Here is an 18,624-nt window from a genome sequence, read left to right on the forward strand (position 1 = left end):
TTCACGTGTGTGTTTTAATGTAACAAAATTAGGCTGCCAAAAATGACATTTTCGTTTTGTACACTATATCTTCTTGGTTTTGATTTTTGCTGGTAATAAAAAGATTTTGCAACGATATGTTGATTGTATTGCAAAGATTTTGTACATGTGTAAGAACGAAGGACCGTATATTTCATTTTCTTTGTGCAAGATTTTGTAGTGATGTGTAACCAATATTAAACTTAATTTTCTTTAAAAACCCAATAAATTATGTCTTTAAGGTTGGTGTGGTTTTTAATTTTGTCTTTGTTGCTGGTTTGCATTTATTTCACATTTAGTGATTGTATTCATTTTTCACTTACTATGGTTGAATATTACTAGTTCAACGTGAATGTTAAATGGGTGGGCACCAGCAGCTCTGTATCGGGTCGGCTTATTTAATTAATTGGAGATGAGTTATTTGTTCCCTTATTTTTAAATTTTCGTAGATAGGGAAATGATATTAATTCTATACAAAAAAATTACTACTCCTATATGCATAAAAATAAAGATCACTAACTTACATTTCACTCAATAAGAGAATGTATGTAGGTAGAGTAGGAGGTTGTAAGTTGTAACTTTTTTCTTTAAAATGATTGTTTTTATTTTATTTATGATGCATAAATCGCTTCAACCGACAGCTGGCATTACTGTTTGATAATCATGACATATTCAGCAATTAAACGATAAATCAGTACTATAAATGGAAACAACCAAATCTCTCAGTGCTTAATTGTTTTTGGCACTACATATTATAGTCCATTTTTACTGTTCATGAACATTCCCTGGACCATATATGTACTCTGTATTGTCTGAAACAGAGAGTGAAGGCACACAAAGAGAAGTAAATGTTTTATGAAATCCACAATCACAACAAAATTTTTGCTGCTGCTCTCTCACTCTCATTGCAGTCTTGGTCCCTCTGAAATTTGCCACATCTTGTGTCCATTTTTGGGAGATTTAGTATAAGTCGTTGAAATTGGTACCTCAACTTGATCTGATCATCATTTTATTTATTTACTTACTTTCCACTTTATGAATGAACCGTCACTACCGACCATACTGACCATATTGTTATTACACCTGTCTTCACATCTCGTGTCTAACTTTGTTTTTTCGGTTTCACTGTTTTCCTATCCATTTTTCGCATCCTAATCAGTCAATGACGGAGCCAGAAAAATAATATTAGGGCAAAAATATCGCTGAGATTTTTCAAAATTGCTGAGCCACCTACATTAATTACATCCATGTAGAGTAGCCATTGATCAATGCAAGGGTCACTGTCACACAACTCCAAATGGACAACTCTTTTCTGATTAAGTATGCTAAAAATGCTTAATTGACCCTAAACTGTCTTCAAATATCTCTTAAGCATGTGGTTTACTTTGATTTGCACACATGAATTGAATAATCCCTCATTAATGCCAGGTATCATCATCTGATTTGTGCTCTAAAATAATCCTTCATGGTGTACGTAGTCACCTCGAAATAACTAAGTTAATCTAGAGAGAACATTACAATAAGGTAGTAAAATAAAGGTAAGAAAATTTTCACTATTTTTTGATCATAAGTATTGTTTTAGCAAGTATAAATAAATTTTAGAATTGCCCATACGAAAAAAAAATCTGATGGCTTGACAATAAAGAGAGAAGGGATATATGTTAGGTGGAATATCTAGGCTACCCAACTTTTCTTTTTCTTTTTCTTTTTCACTCCTTTTGTTTTTACAAAAGATGCATCTCTAAAATTAGGACTTTTCTTTCTTCAAATAGAAACATACTCTTTTAAAAACGGGAAACTAATTTCTTGCCAAAAGCTATTTTTAAATAGAAATGCTTATGATTAATAAGTTAACTACTCAATAGTCAATAATGCAATATTCTCCAATATTCTCCAATATTCAACATTACAAGCTTGGATTGTTATTATGTTCGTTATAAAAAGTTGAAGGTTATACTAGATTCAGTATTGTTGATATGATGTCAAATGTTTGGGGCGAGCACGAGAAGCTTGCGGTGCGACTTATTTTTTTCTCAATGTGTCGGGGGGTTCACGTGGGGTGGGCTCGAGGGATTGTGTTGAAATTCATCTAGACTTTGCAAGACGTTCTTGTACCCTATTTTTGACTTGTTTTGGTACACGATTTTTTCCCATGAACTTGTAATTTGTTCAATTTGTTTTGAAACAACAATTCGGCCAAATTAAAGTCTAAAATATCATTATAGGGTGTGATTAAGAATAATGAAAGAATAAATTAAAATAATTAAGAAAGGGAGGCCAACATATCTTACTTCGTTGTACGAAGAAGCGTGGTTTCAAATGTTTCCTTCAATTTGTTGGCATAAAAATGCGAGCTTTGCCATTCTACAATGTGGTGGCCCTTCTTTTCACAATTTCTTTTTCTTTATCAATTGTGATTAATTAGAGAAGAAGCATAGGGATTAATCTCATTTATTGATTTTCGATTTCTGTTATGAGCACTACCTCAAATAATTAGTTTGCATTCATTTTGAGGAATACCAATAATTTCCTACAAAACAGTCATAGTTTTGCGTTTTCTTCTCTTTCCCAAAAGGCACATATGTCTTCTAGCTATTGTTTAATAGTAGTACTATATTTTTATATCTATTTTTTATTCAATTAATATAGCATAGAATATTTGTTTCATTAATAAATATAATACGCTAAATTGCAACCAATAAGAGTAATTTGATTTTCGATGGCATTCATATATATTCTCAGCTACCACTCAATAACTTATAATCAACCTGCATTTATACCTTTGAAGTTTGATGTATGACAAAATAATAAGGTCAGTAATAAAAATGTGTGGAGGGTGTGATGAATTCAAATTTATTAATTTAAAAAAAAAATCATAATTAATTATTAAAATGACGTGAACTCTCTCCTTTTAATATGCGAGCCAAGCGGCCCAACCCCAAGATGAGGGAGACTATGATCCTTGGAACTTTCCAATTCTTTTTTTTTTTTTAATTCACTTTTGTTGTAATACACACATTGAAACTATAGTTGAAAACGTGCATAATTAAGTAAATAAGAGTAAAAAAAGTTGAAATCATGGGGACTTAACATCTTTCATCATTAAAAATCTTGTGAAATGTTATAATTAATGGGGAACAGAACATTCTTCTCTAAAATGATACTCCTTTTGGTCATATTAATCATAGATGAAAACTTTTGGGCATTTGAAAGAGTTGAAAACTAGTGTGTGATTAATATATATTCTCAATTCCGAATTCATCTTAAAAATTATTTAAATAATACAATAAATAATAAAATGTCATAGTTAATTTTGTTTGACTATTAATATTCCAATTGACTCCAATTCCAACAGTAACATGAGCATTTCGAGTAAAAAAAAACAGTGACAAAAGACCCAACACAACATCATATATACAAGTGCATGGCTCTTTACTCCTATATACAAGTGGAGTTTTAGTTTACTTAAATTCAGCTACTATGCATAAATACGATAAGCATAACATAACTTTCAAAGTGCAAAGACATGACGAGTATAAGAAGCTGATTTTCCACTTAAACCAAGGGCATCTAGAAATTGATGACAATTTATTAATTGTTAGATCATCTAGTGCATTTCTAAATACTAATTAAATAGTAAATTTAATATGTGTTGGAGTTGATGCTCATTGACTTAGCTACGTCTCTAGGTCATATATATTCTTCATGCATACAATAAATTGGGAAAACAATTTCATATATACGTACATGGAATCATGGATTCTGTAAAACGTTCGATAAAAATAAAGATAACTAATTGTAAACTAATTGATAAATACTAATAAAACAAATTAATCACCTTGAACGTATACACTAGTTATGATTTTGTCGAGCTCTACGTATTTATGTCCTTTGTTTTATGATCTCACATGGCTCAATGTGACGAGGCAAGACAAACTCCAAGAGTGTTAGTACTTCTTTGAAATTTATTTCTGTGTAAACTTTCTATTCACAAATCCAAATAAATTCTCATTTTCTAAACCATGGGATCCGTCATATATATGAATCGGGGATTTTAATTCTATTAATTGTAAGTAATTTTCTTGGTTCCCCTCGACATTTCATCATCATATGATTCAAATCATTGATAAGGAGTAGTATAAAATTGTACTTCTACTTCAAAATATGCGAGCAATATATACCTCTCTTTTTTTCATTTCCCTCAGGCGGAAGTTACATCGGTGTTCGGTATAGATAATAACTGATTGATTTTAAGGCAAAGAAATTCGTTAATTTTTCCAGTCATTTAATTATTAACGGTTATGTCATTAGAAATAATGTAATTTATATAAACGTGAATTTTACTAATCCCATTTTCTATTTATCTGATACTATTATATTAGCTAATGTCTCAAAGGACAAAAAGTAATTAAAAGATTATTATGTACTTAATGTTAAAAAATTAGACTACATTTATACCAAACGTAAGATATTAAATTCGTGTGTTTATAAATATTAATATAGGATTCGGAACATGTTCACTTCACTAGCTATAGAATACCTAAATTAAGACCGATTTGATTAATAGCGATAGGTAACTTTTTAATCCATACAAATTTAACAGTTTTGAGCCCCTGGTTTGACGATACATGCTCAACTGGCGATTATATACAATTAATTAAAGATTACTCTAAGTTAATAAATCGAAAAAACAAAAAAACAAAATGGTAATGACTAAAGAGTATAAAGATAAAAGTAGTCCTCCATAAATTAGTAAGAGTGGTCACGTGCGCACTGTACATAGTAAATTAGTAATAGTAAAATTGTAAAAATAGCAACTCATGTGCATTCTGTTCAGTTATCATGTGCGGTAAAAGATTTTTTCCCCACACGCGCACTATTCCACGTGCCAAATTATACTCCAAAGAGTAGAACGGAAAAAATAGTTGGTTACTTTTTATAACTGCAAACAGACTTTTTTTTTTATAGGTGTTGCATTATTAAAATTCAAAAAACATACTATTGTGTAAAATAGAGTAACAACTCCATACTTTCAAGTCAATTTTTACCAAAATAAAAGGACCAGGCCCTCTAAAAGTATGTAAGTTTTCACGAGGCTATAAAATTAGTTAGTGTGCGTTGTTTGTTTGGGCCTTTTTCAATTAGGTCTCTTAAGTCTTAATCATTTAATGTGATATCTTTATCTATAGATTGTATATACATCAAATTTATTACTCCTACAGTCCTACACTTTAGGAATTCCAATTTATCATATCTGGGTGTTGAAATATTCCATAAATGATAATAGGTCACATATTCAACTAATCTTTTTTCACTCATATTTTAATATAAAACTAATAGTATATAAAAGTAGGACTCACGTTCCACTATCTTTTTTCGCCAACTTTCCTTTACGTTTCTTAAAACATGTCACGACTCAAATGAGACTCTTAAAGTAAGATGGAGGGAGTAGTAGTTTAGTACTCCTAGTTTTTTTTAATCTAATTACACGAACTTTATAATTTTTAGATTTTCCTCCTAACTAAGAATTCCGATCAAATTAAAGTTAGTCAGTCTGGACTGCACATGAAATATTACCATCTACATAGTGAAATGTGCCAAGACAATAATATGATGGATTTTTTTTTATGTAAACACACAAACTTTTGATATTTCTAATTTTTTTCAAAACTTTCATTTTTTCCAAATCTAATTACATGGAATTTAAATTTTTCTGATTTTTTTTATCGACAAATAATTTGGATTAAATTCGAACTGTTTTGTGAATTGCACTGGTTTAGCTATTTTCTAAATTTTATTGATTTTACTTTTTTTAAGGATAACAGTTCTATTGTGAATGTTATGATATTTTTTACTGTAGTATTATGCATTCAACATATTTGTGGTTTTTGTGTTTCAAAATAAATTTGGTTCACTGATTTTACGATTCATGGTACGCGAGTTGCAATTTATCGGCACAAATGCATATATTATTAATTAAATACAATTACACGAATCTTCTCATGATAAATATGGCTCATTTTAAAAATTCATTTCACTACAGAGACACATTTGTTTGTTATATCAATAATGAAAACGTATTCGTTTGTAATACTCATACCAAAGTTTCAAATAAAGTGTTAGGCATTAAATGATTCTAGAGAAAAATCTACCGTTGAGGGGGAAAATCAGAAAATCTCAAAAGTTTGTATATTTATAGACAACTAATTATCTTATTATAAACAATGTCGTTTTTGCCATTTAGAGAAAATTTCATTTTTAAAAAAATTAACAAAAGACTAAAATTCGTGAATATATTTAGATTAAAAAATATAAGTTTGAAAAAAAAATCAAAATAAATTCATATAGTTACATGGAATAACCTTTTTGTAATATAAGTAGGGTGAGCATTATGGAATGAGAGTGAATAATCAAATTGTTGAACTTGAGTGCGATTTGGTTTGATTTTCTGTTTTTTTAACGAAGCAATTCGATTACATTTGTGGAAAATAAAATTTAATTGGTTGCTGAAAGTAAAAATAAAAAAACACTTGACATTGATCCAATCAACTTTTAATTATTTTTTTTCGATTATATTTGTGGAAAATAAAATTTAACTGGTTGCGGAAAGTAAAAATAAAAAACAGTTTATATTGATCCAATCAATTTTTTAAAAAAAATTTGTTCTAAAAATCCGCAAGGTACACCGTACACATGACACCACTAAGTCTAATCTCAATTCAGTCAAAATAATTAAAACATAACCCCCTAGTACTACATTTGACTAAGCTTAAATAAGAAATTAATTTGGTTTACGATAGGAAAATGATAAATTTAGTAGATATATTATGGCAAAATAAATTATACTCCGTAGTATTAAGAAATAAAGAATCTGTACTTAAATTTATATTTGCTCTTGTAATTTGATAATTTGGACTATATTTATAGTCCATATAGTCCAAATAATTTTTTTTAAATCCTTAAAGTTTGAGTTTGAGATTTATTTGATTATAGACAAATATTTTTGTCTTTCTGAGGTAGGCTTACTGATGATGGGTTTTAACATGGGCAGTGGCAAGTTTGATAATATTGTGACATTATGTTGGTTATGAACCTAATTGTGTATACTACCGATCAATTCGACCTGAATTAGAAGTCATTATCGATTTTGACTGTGAATGGGTAACCAGTGAAAAATAGGTTATTCACATTCAAAGGGGTGAGATCTCCTGCTGTGTTTACAAACACACCACTAAATGCTGTGCTCAAAACGCACATATATAGGAATAAAACGGCAGCTTCTGTCCTCTTCTCTATCTATTCTTTTTCAATATTTTATTCTTATTTGTGTGTTTTTAGGCATACATTGTAGAAGACATCAAGTGATTTATTTTTATAATTTTAAATAATGAATATAGTAATTAATTTAAAATATGAAAATAGTACTCCGAAGTTCAAACTGGCATATTTTAGCTAAATATTCACGCATGGTAATGGATTCAACTCTCTTCATTATTTAAAAACACACAAATAAGAATAAAATATTGAAAAGGAATAGATAAAGAAGAGGATAGAAGCTGTCGTTTTATTCCTATACATGTGCGTTTTGAGCACAACATTTGGTGTTGTGTTTGTAAACACAGCAGGGGATCTCACCCCCATTCAAAGTGTTATAACAGGCAATACATGTTATAGCACGTACTATACGCACGTGTATGTAAGTGTTTTGCGGTTTTAAAATCACCGTGAAGTGTTTTGTAACTTTTTGTTTAATGATTATTGGTTCGGATTTGGATTTTATGGTAAAGACTCAATTTCTTAAAATGGTCATATTTCGTAACAACTTCATCATTACATGTTTAATACGAAGTAGATGCAATACATGTTATAGCACGTACCATACGCGCGTGTATGGTAAGTGTTTTGCCTTTTTAAAATCGCCGTAAAGTATTTTGTAACTTTTTGTTTAATGAATCATTGGTTCGTATTTGGATTTTACGGTAAAGATTCGATTTCTTAAAATAGTCATATTTCGTAACAACTTCATCATTACATGTTTAATACTGAGTAGATAATTATTCATGTTTCACACATCGGCATTCCTATTTTGAAATGGACGTTTACCCTAGCTTTTCCTATAAATACATATTCACCGACAGACATGTATATTGTTTTTGTCGTGTAGGCGTCCCTAAGTTTTTATTTTGTTTCTCCCCGGCCCGTCCCATAAAAGATGTTTCATTTTCCTTTTTTTAGTTTGTCCCACTAAAGATGTTACATTTCCATTTTTATAAAAAGCTTTCTCTCACAATAATATAAATATTATATTTTCTCTTTTCACCTAATATACAAAATAAAATCTACTAAAATTTTGTGTCATCGCACAAGTGTGACATCTTTTGTGAAACGGATGGAGTATTTTTTTTTTTTTTTTTCTATTGTTATTGCTTTTGATTGCTTTTAAATTGAGTAGGTGACTAGTGTTGTTTTGCGTATTTCTATTTAATAAGAGTTTTGGTTTATTTTCTTTGTGGATTTGTGCGATATATTTCTTTACTGTTTGTCACAAAACTTGAGCCTTTCATGACATATCTTAATTTAAAACATCAACACATATGCACGGTTCAATTTTGAAATTAATTCTATATTCCACATTTTATATATGGTATGTAAATCTCTAATTAATTATCTGCAAATTGGAAGTGATTACATTAATTTAAATTACCACACAATTTTGTTCAACGGTGGCTAGAATAATGACATTTTATAGATAACTTTTTCCACCGCCCATCTTCAAATCAACTCATATCTACTCAAAATTAATGCTTAACAACTTTATTATTCGAGATATGTGTTTGTCAATTGGGCTGATCTGTATATGGAACAAATCATACTAATAATTAACGAATTACAAAAGTCTGTCTCAAATTATAACACACAACATTCCAATTATGAATTAACTCTTCAGTTTTATTTATTGACTTATCCCCTCAATCTGTTAAATAAAATCACATTTTGATTCATGACAATCATTAGAAAATGTTAAATAATTTTAGTAAAAACTCAATGGAATGTAAGTCTCAATTTATATAATTTTGGATATCCGGAATTGCAAATGAGACTGTATTTTCATTTTTATGAGATGGAATATTATTCTTTTTCAAAAAAATTAGTTTGACCAAATTGAGTTGACAAACACGCGCGGTTAAGGTGGTGGGGGTAACTTTCTCGATAGATGGAATTTACCGGAAAACATGGTAAAACTCAAAAACCGGTATAACTGAATTATAAATAGCGGCAAATCCTAGGTTGCTCGCCACGTTATTCCTAGCTGTAAAAATGCTTATTTTAACAGCATTTAGAGCACTCCCAATGGAGGTGGCGAATTCTCGGCGATAAATCGCCGATTATCGCCGAATTATCGCCGGCCATTGTGGCGAAGTCGGCGATAATTCGGCGATAATGTTACCGTTGCTTCGCCGAGTGGCGATTTATCGCCGGATTATCGCCGAGCGATCGCCGGCCACTGTGGGCGACGCTCGGCGATAATCGGCGATTTTTAAAATTTTTTTTTTTTTTTTTGGCCGAACGGCTATTTTATCCCACCCCTATAAATATTTCATCCTCTTCCTCCATTCATCACCCACAAACTTCATTCACACAAATTTTCAATCTTTTTTCTCTCCATCTTTATTAAATGAGTTCTGATTCATCGTCTCGTGCTCAGTCCGACGAGGAAATATCACATTCTTCTTCCGAAGAAGAGGTACCTCCCGCTCCCACCGGATGGGATGTAGCGGGTTTCGCCAACAACCCAATCAACAACTATATCTCCCGCTGCATACAAAGCGAGATCGCTCGAATGCAGCAGCCACCCCCCCAACGGCCAATCCGCCGGCGGCGCCGATACATCCCTCGCAACCACACTGGTGCGCACGATCGGCTGTTCGCCGATTATTTCGCGGAGGAACCACGTTATCCGGCAGATGTATTTCGTCGCCGGTTCAGAATGCGCCGCTCCCTCTTCCTGCGCATTGTTAATGCGTTGTCCGCGCGTTACCCCGAGTTCCGGCTCCAGCGAGACGCAGCAGGGAAGCCCGGACTATCGCCCCTACAGAAATGCACTGTTGCCATCCGGCAGTTGGCATATGGAGGGTCCGCCGACATGTTCGATGAGTATCTGCAATGCGGCGAGACGACTGGCAACGAGTGCCTGAAGAATTTCTGTCAGGGCGTGCGAGAGATATTTGGGGAGCACTACCTTCGCTCGCCGGACGCAGCTGACTGCCAGTTCCTACTGGATTGGCACTGGAGGACCCACGGCTTTCCGGGGATGCTCGGCAGCATCGACTGTATGCACTGGCAGTGGAAGAACTGCCCAACCGCGTGGCGAGGCCAGTTTACTACCGGCTACAAAGGTACGCATCCCACCATCATTCTTGAAGCCGTTGCCGACCAACGGCTTTGGATTTGGCATGCTTATTTTGGTATAGCCGGGTCGAACAACGACCTAAATGTTCTCAATTCCTCGCCCCTTTTCAACGAGCGGATCAACGGATTAGGCCCCTCCATCGAATTCACGGCCAATGGCAATGTGCATAACATGGGGTACTACCTGGCTGACGGCATCTATCCGCAATGGCCCGTGTTTCTGAAGACGATCAGATGCCCACTCGGAGATAGAAGAAGGTATTTTGCCCGAGCGCAAGAGTCTGCGCGCAAGGATGTGGAGAGGGCATTTGGGGTGCTCCAATCGCGATTTGCACTGGTAAAGGGTCCGACGCGCTTTTTCTACCAGGGGGATATTGCCGATATCATGTATGCGTGCATCATCATGCATAACATGATCATCGAAGATGAACACGAAGGCGTCCTCGACGTCACCAACGACCCAAGTGTTGCATCATCGAGTCACGGTGTCTCAACCGAGTCCGCCCGCCAGGGTGTACCGCACAACGAACATGAACGGTTCCAGGCGTTCATGGACATACACCAGAAGGAGGCCCATCAAGCACTACAACACGATATCATCGAAGAATTGTGGGCAAATAGAAACCGCGCCCACCGCCCTTGAATTTTTTTTTCTTTGAATTTTTTTTTTGATTTTTTATTTCCATTCGTGTACTTTTTTTTTTTTTAATTTTCTTCGTTGTAATGTGTACCCGTGTTTAATACAACGAACTTTATTACTATTTATTTGATTTATCTTTATAAATTAAATAAGCTAGCTTTATTATATATAAAAATAAAACAATTAAATTAGTGATGATGTAAAAATGAAATGTTGAGTTAGGGAGAAATAAGGGAGAAATAAGGGAGAAACCATTGTAGGGGTTGGCTAAAAACTGGGGATAAAATGTGATGCTGATGTGGCGCTGATGTGGCAGGAGTTAGGGAGAAATAAGGGAGAAATAAGGGAACTCCATTGGGAGTGCTCTTATGTTTTAAAAATATGTTACTATTTCCTCACACCCACCCCCTAAAAAATGAAAAATCAAGAAGAGAAAAGGAAATAAGCATTCAACCACCCCAAAAATAACCGCGCCATCCTGCTAGTAAACAGCTAATCATGTACTTTCTCTAAATATCTTACATTAATGATAAGTTAATAATAATACTCGACTCTGTTAATCTTTTTTCCATTTACTCCCTCGGTCCAAAAAAAAAATATTCCATCCGACAGTGTGTCTCATTTTACCATTTCGAGTGTCCGTAATTTAAAATCACATTTATTTTTTTCATTTTAAGTAAATAGACCTCAACATTCACCTAAGGTCCTAAATCATTATACTCATGTTTTATTATAAATCTAATATATAAAAGTAAAGTCCACATTCTACTATTTTTTTAATAAAGTCAAACAATTTTTTAAAATCTTAGCTGAGTCAAATTGGACTATAAATGTTGGACAAGATGAGTAGTTTCATTTGTGGATGAGAATAATTTTAATGAAAATTTAATAAAGTGAGAGATAATGAGAAAAAAGTAGGTAAAGAAAATGAGATATAACGAAAAAGTTGCTAAATATGAGAAAAAAACTTTTTATTTTTAGAATTTTTGTGGACATTCCAAAAATGACAAATTGTGACTATTTTTTATTTGTAGAGAGAGTATAATTTTGACAGCATTTTAGTAATTACTCCCGCGTCCCTGAAAGTTTGTCACATTTTTCCATTTTCGCCTGTCCCATAAAATTTATCACATTTCATTTTTTACCATTTTTTATAGTGGACTTTTTTTTCCACTAACTCAATCCTACTCACATTTTATTATATAGTAGTATAAAACTATATAAAAGTATAAATCATATTTCCCTAACTTTTTAATTCATTTTTCATTATATTTCTTAAAATTCGTGTCCAATCAATGTGAGATAATATTTAAGGAACGGAGGAAGTACTGGTTATCAACAAATGAGTTTCATCGGAAATTAACCATGAGTCTACTCCATAAGAATAAAATAGTTAGTAAAATAAAAGGAAGTGAAATAGAGAAATTTAGAGGGATGATTTTGGATTTAAAGTGGGGCGAGGGGGCTCACGTGAGCGGGCCACACGTAGTTCGAGGTTAGAAACCACCCAGAGGAAGTGAGTCAGCAGTCACTCATTGGACCAACTCGGGTCCACGTGTCGGGGCGGTGTATTTGGGTGCTGCGGCGACCCGTACTTTCTGCCGGAGTAGTTATCCCCGGCCGACGCCTCTTCATCTACTCTCATACTTTAGAATCTAATTAGGATTTGTTTAGTTGACCACCATAATAAAACAGATAGGAACACAATATTTGCACATAATTGCTTTTTGGCGTCAACCATTTCACCCTCCCTATAAGAACCATTTCACTCTAACTTGTTTTAATCACCAATCTCACAAAAATCTCTTTTCCCATCTCCACTTTGAATCATTCTTTTTCATTTGTCACATTTTCGCAAGCGTGGGTTTGATTCCCCTCTGCCCTCAAAACGGTGTCCCTTTACAATACTCCACTTAATGTTTTGTTAATCAAAATCACCAACTCTTTCTCCATGGACCAAACCATTTTATTCCCATTGAAATACACCGAGCACAAAAAAACCACCACCAAAATCATCAAGCCGAAAAAATCCCAAATGCCGAGCGCCGCAAGAACTGTCCGCATCTCCGTGACCGATCCCGACGCCACCGATTCCTCCGACAACGACGAAGAAGAACTCGACGCCATCTTCCGCCGCCAGCGTGTCAAGAAGTACGTCACCGAAATCAGAATGGAGACAGCCGTCGGCGGGATGAGAGCCGCGGAGACACTGCCGCCAAAGCCGAAGCCGATGAAAGCTCCCAAGGAGCCGGCTCCGGCGGCAAGGAAGTACAGAGGCGTGCGGCAGCGGCCGTGGGGGAAGTGGGCCGCCGAGATAAGAGACCCCTGCAGAAGGGTCAGGCTCTGGCTAGGCACCTACAACACTGCCGAGGAGGCCGCAATGGTCTACGACAACGCCGCCATTAAGCTCCGCGGCGCCGCCGCTCAGACCAACTTCACCTCCCCAGCGCCCGCTTCGGATTCGGGCTACGAGACCAGTGATGAATCACACAACATTTCCTCTCCAATCTCTGTTCTCCGCCGAAAGAGTAGTTTTTTGAGTAACGAAACCGGTCAGAGTAGTCACTCGAGTGACTACACTGAACCGGGGCAAAATCATTCGGTTGTCCCGGTTCATGATCTAAACCGGTTCGATCCGGTTTTTACCGGTTCGGAGGTGCAGGAGTGTCAAGGGGAAACAAGCTTGGCGCTTAATTACTCCAATGAATATTTGGACAATCCATTTGTTGACAATTTCTTCGATTTTCAGCCACAAGAGAACTTATTCAGCCAGGATCCGAGTTTTTTCAACGATTTTGCGATGAGATTCGACGACTTCCCTCCCCTCAACGACGTGAGGCTTGGAGATGTTAAGGATTCGTTTCAAGAACTGGGTTCGCTCGATGTCGAAGACTATTTTCAAGACATGAATGATTTTAGCCCGCTGATGCACTCTTAGCTATATAATTAATGTTATGTTATGTTATACTACTGACATATATAGCCGGAAAATGCCGATTTAACGGCAAATTTTGTGTTTTTTTTCCGGCTATCGGCTTTTATTTTACTACAATTTATTTCATAGTCAAGTGTAGTTAGTAGCGGAGATTGAGTAATTTCTGTTAATTATTTTCCGTGATATACAAGTTGAGCAATAAAATGGAAGATTATATTCTATTTTCCTTTACTTTTAATCGATTTGGAACCAAGATTAGCTGCATGTTGGTATATTTGACTAGTCAGCGGAGGCCTTGCAACTTGCAAGTGTAAAAGATGAACAACCATATCTTTTTCTTTCTTTTGTGAAAGATTTTCTGCAGTGAAATTTGAACTTTCATTAAACTTCTATACTTAATTTTGTACGGGTTATTAAATTCTTATCAATCACGGAAATGAATTAAATACTGAAATGCAATTATATAGCGCTTTTAATTTGAGACATTTAATTTCATTTAACCTCGCTACCATCTCCTTCGGAAAAAAGAGAACAACTTCTTGCTGTCTGCATTTATTTTGTTACTTACTAATTGTAGTCAGTTTCATCTTCCAATATTGGGGCCAATCCAAAATGGGTCCTGTGTCGGTTCTCATCGGTGACGAATCCAAAATATAATTTAAGATATTGAAGCCAACATATGAGAATATGGATCAGTGACGTACATCAAAAAGTGTCGGTAATTAGTGACGAATCCAGAATATAATTTAAGATATTGAAGCAGGCATATATGAATATGGATAAGTGACTATGCATCATTAACAAGTCGGTATAATTAGTGACGAATTCATAACATAATTTGAGATACTGAAGCCAATATATATGAGTGTGGATCAGTGACGTACGACTGACGTACGTATTAGTGACGTACCCAGAATATAATTTAGAGGAAAATTGTTTAGTATAATTATTTTATTTGACGATATTGTGGGCTCAGAATTCCTGTACGAAAAATAATGAACATGGTCCATATATATAAAATAACTTGGATTTTACGCAAATAATAGAATTTTTGTAGGGCGAAAGTGAAAAGTTGTCATCATGGTTAGTGCACCGTGATTATAAGTCCCCATATTAAATTATAAAATTAAATGCGTGCGTGGGTAATAGATTGGGAAGGCATGTAATTAATAAGAAAACAAAAAGGCTATGCAGTAAGAATATAGCTGGCCATAAAGAGCATTTATACAAATTTTAATAAAAATAATGATAATTATTTGAACCAATTTCTGTATATTATTACATTTTTCTATTTATTAGTACAAAAAGATATGATGATTTAACATCATGAAAAAATATAATTATAAGAGAAAATTTATTAGTATTTTTAAATAAATTAAATACATTATGAAATTTAATATTTTTATTTAAATTGAAATTACGGCAAGTCTTATCGCAGTGAGCAGTCGAGACAAACCCCAACAGTGAAATGATTATGTCTAAACACTTTTTTCTTCACTGTTCGTTTATTAACTGTATCAGATACTCCATTTGAAAAGGCGTTGACGATACCATAATTAACGGTTTCTGAATTCATTTTTAATAAAGAAACAAATTAAGATGCAACACGGCTCTCTAGAAATTTTAAAAGCTAGCAATATACTATCCTAAATAAAACTGATATTTTAATTAAGTATGAATGTATACTCGAGCTAATCATAGTAAGATATTTTGGGACCCAAACTATCAATTAAGAATTTTTATTTGTAAATAAAGCTAGTTAAGATGGTCATCTCGAACAACTATATCTTTGACTATGTAAATCATATCATTAAGTTAGTGTTTGGTGATATGAATAATGTTATATGGTGTGTGTGGATTTGGAATTTGACATTTTTAATTCTAAATTTACCATTTGATCTTTTAAATATGCTTAGATTTAAGATTACTATAAATTAATTTTAATGTCAAATTATTTCATTTCTTCAGTTTGAATTCTATGCTTAAAGTAAATATTAAAAATTTTAAAGATAGGCACACACACACAATACTTGCATTTACACAAACAACTCTAAAAATAAAAATTCAAAAAATGTTAATACAATGGTAGTTGAAAATGACGTACACTATATTATAATGTTGGGATTGAGGTAGATTGTAGCAAGTTAAGGAAGAAATATGTGTGAAGGGGATTGGCAGCAAGTCGCCCTCATCATCACATACATACCTATTTTATGATAAAAGAAAATGAGTGAAAATTTAATGTTTATCAAATAGAAGTTGGAAGAAACACAATTATAATTATGAGACATAAATATGGGCAATGGGTTAATTTTTGTACTACCGTTTCGGGTGTCTACGCATAATTCAGTATAGGAAGGACTAGTAAGTTGTAGTACCACATAGATATTTGTGGTTCATATTTCGAAATTCCATGGAGACAACAATATGAAGGAATAAATATTATTTATATGTAGTTGTAAGCTTTTAGACCTGAAAATTCTTATCCAGAGAGAAAGCTGTTTTTTCCCCTTTTACTATCAATTTTTTGGTTTTTTCTTTCAGTAAGCAGAGATATTAGAAAAAGACAACAAAAAATAAATACTACTAAAAGACAAGGATTATTTTTTAAAATTGGAGTATACAAGGACATATTTTACGCACATAATAAATATATACTTCTACTACGTATTAGTATTACTTAGGTAAGACATATAGTAGTTTCTAAATGGCATAATTTTGAAAGAATCATTTATTTTAAGATAATTCGACTAATGTCAATTTTTATATACATGTGGTTCGGTCATGATGTTCTTCATCACATGAGATGTTTCCTCCTTTTAGAGAAAGATAGATATTGTGGAATTCAATTGTACAATGAGTTTCATCCATTCAAGATAATAACGTGGCCGGATCTCTAAGTTTTTTAGCTTTTGTTTTGGGGTACAATTTCTTAATTTCCGTATTCAAAAGTTTTTAGTGAATTTAGTTGGGATGGAAGGAATAGAGTATCTTACAATTAACATAACATTTAATCACACAATGTATGACCAAATAGGTACACAATTTTATAAGTACTGGAATTCAAGAAAAAACTATTTTCAGTGTTTATATATATACAGAACTTAATTACATGGTTTAAAATATTGAATAATACAATGTACTACTCCTAGTACGAATCTAAACCGAGCCAAAAATTAAGATAGTACTAAATCAATAATCTTATGCAAAATAAAAATTTCCGGCGTGATGGAGAACGGTTCAATCATGTGTTTCGGCTGTCAGAGGATTTAGGAAGAAAAATGTATGCACAAATTAAAATAAATAGGGAGCAGTATAAAAGAATAACTATATAAAATAATTAAAAGACCGACAGAAATGCCTGAGAAAGAGATGAGTCCTACAGAAATTTAGTTATGTACGCTTAAAGCTTTAATTAAAGGTTCACTACATAACAATAAAAAATTATTGTCCTACTTTGAAACTTATCAGAGATATATGCTCCTCCGTCCAAAAAAAAAATCATCTTATTTGTGAACAAAAAATTTAATAAAAAAATTAGTACTCCTTCGGTTCAACAATAAGTTAGTTACTTTCTTTTTTAGAATGTTCCCTTATAAATGAGTTATTTCCATTTCTAGCAGAAAAATCATCTCTCTTATTTTATTTTTTCCACTTACTTTATCTTTTTCACTCCCTTATTTTTCCATTTCTCATACTTTCCTCTCTCCACTTTAACTCTTTAAATATCGATTTTTTAAATCTTATACTAAAAAAAGTGGCTCACTTATGATAGAAGAGAAGATAAAGTGCATAAAATACGAGATAATGGAAGAAAAAAATGGGAAAAATATATAAAGTATGATAGAAAAACTTTCTATTTTCAAAAATAAGATTAGTTTTTGTGGACATCCTGAACTGATAAAATGACAATATTTTTTGTAGATGAATGAGATATGGAGTAACAAATGGAATAAGAAAAACAGTTTTATTTAAAAGTAAATAGTAATATCAGGTCTAGTACTCCCTCCATTCCTTATAATTTGTTATTATTTGACTCAGCACGAGTTTTATGAAATATAATAAAAAATGAGTTGAAAAGTTAGTGAATATGGGTCCTACTTTTATATATTAGTTTTATAATAAAATGTGAGTAGAAATGAATTAATGGAATATCTGGTCTACTATAAAAAATAGTAAGTGTAAAGTAACAAATTTTTAGGGACGGACGAAAATGAAAATAAGCGATAAATTTTCAGGAACGGAAATAGCAGTTTATGCCCTACTATCAGGCCTGGTATTTTTAAATAAAAATAGCAAATTCCATTAATCGTCCATATAACATTATCTCCATTGCGTATTTACTTTTATCGTTTCTATATATTCATTCAACAAGACGCTAGTATTCAATTACTCACGTCTACATTCAACAAAATACATCTGTTCTAAATTTTTACTACTATATATAATGGCTGGAAATTGTCCTTAATTTTCACAATAAGAAAAGTTATTTATTTGAATAAAGATGACACACATCGTAATTATTTATTGTACTTTAATTAAATAAAAAATCCTAGATGCATTACTGGGAGTTATTCAAATAAAAAACTTATCTCATTGTATAAATTAAGAACAATTTCCA

The 18,624-nt window shown here is 33.0% G+C and overlaps 1 pseudogene; it reads left to right on the plus strand.

The window, feature by feature from the left end:
* The first annotated feature begins 12,816 nt into the window (after positions 1-12,816).
* LOC125209080 (ethylene-responsive transcription factor CRF1-like) lies at positions 12,817-14,194 on the plus strand (annotated as a pseudogene).
* Positions 14,195-18,624: the final 4,430 nt, after the last annotated feature.

Source organism: Salvia hispanica, chromosome 3, assembly GCF_029641045.1.
Source record: "Salvia hispanica isolate PSC_SH4W2 chromosome 3, Shi_PSC_v1, whole genome shotgun sequence".
NCBI classification, from domain to species: Eukaryota; Viridiplantae; Streptophyta; class Magnoliopsida; order Lamiales; family Lamiaceae; genus Salvia; species Salvia hispanica.